This window comes from Triticum aestivum, chromosome 2A (genome assembly GCF_018294505.1).
Source record: "Triticum aestivum cultivar Chinese Spring chromosome 2A, IWGSC CS RefSeq v2.1, whole genome shotgun sequence".
Classification (NCBI taxonomy): domain Eukaryota; kingdom Viridiplantae; phylum Streptophyta; class Magnoliopsida; order Poales; family Poaceae; genus Triticum; species Triticum aestivum.
Genome location: NC_057797.1, coordinates 548,193,682 through 548,198,563, shown reverse-complemented (window position 1 = coordinate 548,198,563; position 4,882 = coordinate 548,193,682). Strand labels below are relative to the sequence as shown.

The 4,882-nt window shown below is 43.9% G+C and overlaps 1 long non-coding RNA gene across 1 annotated transcript; it reads right to left on the bottom strand.

Moving 5' to 3' along the window:
- Nucleotides 1-1,917: 1,917 nt before the first annotated feature.
- Nucleotides 1,918-3,168, bottom strand: LOC123185537 (uncharacterized). The gene is made up of 2 exons (XR_006493425.1): nucleotides 2,472-3,168; nucleotides 1,918-2,381 (listed from the first exon to the last, which is right to left on the bottom strand). It is a non-coding gene; the product is annotated as an uncharacterized lncRNA (long non-coding RNA).
- Between the last annotated feature and the right edge of the window lie 1,714 nt (nucleotides 3,169-4,882).

The following is a 4,882-nucleotide window of genomic DNA, read 5'->3' as shown; positions in this document are numbered from 1 at the left end:
GGTTCGCTGTGGGCAGGTGGCCTCGCGGCGGAGGAGATGGGGGCGACACCGCGATGGTGGAGGAGGGGTGGCCTTGCACCGGGGGAGGCGGGGGGAGCGGCGCGCCAGAGGAGGAGGGATTGGCCTCGCGCCAGAGAAGGTGGGAGCGAGGGCGCGCCGGAGGTGGAGGGGGTGGCCTCGCGCAAGAGGAGGCGGCGGCGGCGGCGCGCCAGAGGTGGAGGGGGTGGCGGCGCGCGGGGTGGGGCGTCGGCGGCAACTGGTGGAAAGGTGCGGGTCGAGGCAGGTGGGACGTGAGGTGCTGAGGTGCGTGGGTTTCTTTTTTCTTTTTTTTTCAATGGTTCGACGCTTGTTTTTAGTTCGGGGACATCTTCGGACCCTATATAGGGCGCGCCGTGATCCAAATAACTATTCTGATCCTGGGATCAGAATAGTGTTACTATATATATTCCTATATATATATATATATATACAACCGGTCTATTCTGCTAATATTAGCAGAATAGTTATTTTGACAACACTTCCGCACTGCACGCTCAACGCGAGAGCACTGCATTTTCTATAGCAAGAGCATCGCAATACAGACTAGTGAACTTCGTGTCGGAAAAAACTGCACGCGGTGTTTTTTTGGTACTGTTTTCGCTTTAATTTTTTAACTGTTTATCGGAACGTGGCATATAATATACCGTTGGAAAGCTATGGATTATGCGCAATTTCTCCATGTTGAACACTTTTCAAAATTCCTTGCGGTTTAAGAGCAGTTTTAAAAAGGGTGCGGCGGATGACGAGTGGCAGCGAGCGTATTTTCTTGATTTTTTCTAAACCGCTCATCGAAATAAAGCAAATGATACGTCGTTGGAAAGATATTGTTGAGGCGTCTTTCTCATATCTATTATTTGCTCTAATTCATTACAGTTTAAGAGCAGTTTCAAATTTACTAAATCACGAAATTATGTTTTTTGAAATTTTTGCAATTTTCGATACTGTTTTCGCTCTAGTTTTTGAACCGTTTGTTGAAACGAGGTGTGTAATACGTCTTTGGAAAGTTGTGGACAAGGCGCATCTTTCATATGTAGGAATGGTTTTGAGATTCCTTACAGTTTTAAGTTAATTTTAAAAATGGTGCGGCAGACGACGAGTGGCAGCATTCGTTTTTCGCGAAATTTTTACAAACCGCTGGTTGGAATGATTCAAATTATACGCCGTTGGAAAGATATCGACGAGGCGCAACTTTTTCATGTAGAACACTCTCTCTAATTCTTTACGATTTAAGAGGAATTTCGAATTTACTGAAATGCGGACACTCTGTTTTTCGCGACACCCTAATCGATGTGGGTACTTCATCCGACTGAAAACCGCACTGCATCAGACGAAAAACCGCACTACATCAAACGGGTAAGAGAACTGCATGGTTTCTTATATTCAAACGTAATTTTTTCAAGGACGAGAAAGTAGAGTGCACTTCACATCGGGTGTAAATGAACCACAACACTATCAAGAAGTGAACCGCATTACTTTTTTCGCTTCCGTAACAATTTTTTTTGCACTTACGGGATGAACAATGTCATACGGCTGACCGCACTGCTTCAGAATGAAAAACCACACTGCATCAGAAAGTCAAGCGAACTTCATGATTTCTTTTTAAGTTGCTATTTTGTGTATTTTTATTTTCACTTCGGACATCAAATGGTCACTTATAAGATGAACAACATCAGACACCCGACCGCACTGCTTCAGTTAGAAAACCGCACTGCATCAAATGGTCAAGTGAACATCATTAATTTTTTTGTCGTTTCTCTACCATTTTTCATTTAACACATCTTTGCACTTCATTTCCTTCTTTCTTTTTTCTGTTTGGAGTTTTGGGTTTCCACATTGGCGAGGCGAACCGCATGGTAAGGGAAATGAGCCGCAACACAGTTCAAAATGAACTTCCTTTGTAAACAATTTTCAAATGAGTCCATATAACTTTTATACATAAATAAAATCATCAAACACGGAAAAACACCATTCTGCACTGCATGTCCACATGGCCCAAACTGCATGCTGAACTCTAAACATCACCATGTTTCATCGCATACTGCAATCAAACGAGTTCCTGTAATTTTTATACATAAAATCCTCAAACACAAAAAGCACGGTCTGCACTGCATGCGCAGATACTCCAAACTGCATTTGCTGAACACATGTCTAGGCGTGAATTGCATTCAAATGAGTTCGTATTTTTTATACACAAAACGCAACATTTTTGCATTGCATGTTCCCATGCTCCAAACTGCATGCGCGATATGAACCACACCATGTATCGCCCCGAACAACATGGCATCGGTGCCGCACCGCAACCTGGCGTCCTGGCCGATGCCAGAACAACCCCATGGATGAACCTGAAAGTGAAGATGCATTTTGTCGAATGTGGCCATCCCATGCGTGAGAACGGATCCAGCAAAATATAAGAAAGCAAGCAGCTGTCTCACCATGGATCTTGACCAGGGGAGGAAGGAGGAGAGGCTGGCCCAGCCACTGCCGCTAGCCATGTATCTAGGCCGAAAGGGGTCACCGTTGATGGCCGGGCTCGATCTGGCCCATCCCCACCAGGAGCCGCACCACCTGAATGGGCGAGGTCTCACCGGATCTGGGGGATACATCGAGATGAACAGCATGGGGTTGGGAGGAGGCATGTGGAGGAGGAGCTCGGATCCATCACCGGTTGGGCGCGGGATGGCGGGGGCTGCTCGGATCCGTCGTGGTGGCCGGGGCGGGCAGCGCGAGGGAGGGAGCTCCCGGTGCGGCGCGGTGGTGGGAGGTGGGCGGCGGCGTGGGGGGAGGTGGTGGTGCGGCGCGGTGGTGGGAGGTGGTGCGACAGTGCGAGGGAGGATAGTGGTGCGGCGCGGTGGTGGGAGGTGGTGCGACGGCGCGGGGGAGGGTAGTGGTGGTGCGGCGCGATGGAGGGAGGTGGGGCGGCGCCGCGGGGGAGGATGGTGGTGGTGCGGCGCCGTGGAGGGAGGTGGGGCGGCGCCGCGAGGGGGAGGTGGGGCGGGATGGGGGTGGGCGCGGCCCCGGCTGAAGGAAGGAGGTGGAGGGAGTGGGTGGAGGGGAGAGTTCGTGGGTGGAGGAAGGAGGTCGAGGTCGTGGGCCGGGGTTGACCTGCTCTTTTTGTTTCGTGGGTCGGGGCTGTGGTTTAGGGTGTGTGAAGAATAAGAATTGTGTGTGCACAATAAGGTCTTAAGGGGTGTTGTTAGAATAGACCTATCCTATATATATATATATATATATGAAAAAAAATGTTTTTTACCACCCAGTGGTAGTTACCACCACTTACGTTTTATATGTTGTATGTAGTATCTATCAAATCGAAGAGTATGTACGTGTATTACATAGTATATAAAAATGTTTAGGTAGTATATATACTACTTTTTTGGTACTATACTATATATACTGTATTTTGAGTATGCTCCTTTTTACGTATAAATATATATGTATTTCATAAATATAATAAAAAATATGGTGAACTTGCAATTTTTTCATATAACTCGATTTGAAGTATCTTATATATAGTATATAAACATATTATATATAGACATGTTAAACTAAGCCTGAGCGCATTGTAAGTAATCGTACGCTCCAGCCACTTTGAAGCGCGCCGCTAACCAACTCTGCCTATAATTCAACCCAACCATCAACACGGTAAATCAATTGTACTAACAAAAGAACAAATATAGTAATGCCATTACTACCTACCTCATAACGGTAACAAGAGGAGAAATGTAGTAATGTCATTACTTTACCTACCTCATAGCACTAAATTGATTGTAAGAAAGGAAAAATGTAGTAATGCCATTACTACCTTTCTAGCAGCAGCTAATAGCAACCGACTTGAACTGTACGGAGTAGTAACAAAGTTACTACCTAGTATGCTTTCTACTAGAAAAAATACCATCCAATTTTTGAATCTTACCTATGTGCCACATGATTTGCATTGACTCTTCACAAGTAGTTGCTAGTAACAAAATTATCACCTATCTAAAGTGCACCTAATAACCATCGACTCTATGAAGCCAAATTATAATTACCATTTAGTATATTTTCTATTAAAATAATCTTAGTTTCCTCCTTAATTTCATTACCATATTTTGCAGGACTTTTACCATAATTAGTGTTAGAAGAAGCCTAGTGGAATACTTCAACCAGTAATAATGTTAATTTCATTACTTCCTTTGTCTAGGTGTATAAGTCACCTTACGAAAACCAAATAATCCCAAAACACTTAGGCGCGATGCATTAACTCCTACCTCATTTCTAGTTTCTTGACATAACAACCAATAAGAGATGTGGGGCGTACATGCTTTCAATGACTTGAGACTATCAAACACGACATGCAGTGGTTAGTTCATTGCCTGCAATGCTATTAATTAGCAAATAAACATTAAGTTCTCTCGTTTTTCCCTCTACCTTGGTCGCGATGGACAACGTAAGATGACTTATACACCTAGACGGAGGAAGTACTATATTTTGCATTACTATTACCTTACTTAGAGATATCGAGCTTTTCGTTATTGGATATGTCCCACCATGAAGTGTGTTAAGACACAGGTAAAAAAGTTTAGTCTATTAATAATATTAGTCTAAGTACATACTAGTAGTGACTTTAAGACTAAGCGTGAAGTACTTCATTCTAGTAATTGGTATAGTAATTCTAGTGATTGTTCTAGAGAATTCTAGTAAAGGTTTTGTTAAACGCATGCATTAGCAACTTATGTAGTAATATGTTTACCACCTCTTTTGCGAATAGTAATATGTTTACCATTGCATGTAAGGATTTTACTATCTACCTAGTAGGACGTTGCAGCAATAATTTTACCTTAGTTTTCATTATATGTATGTTCCA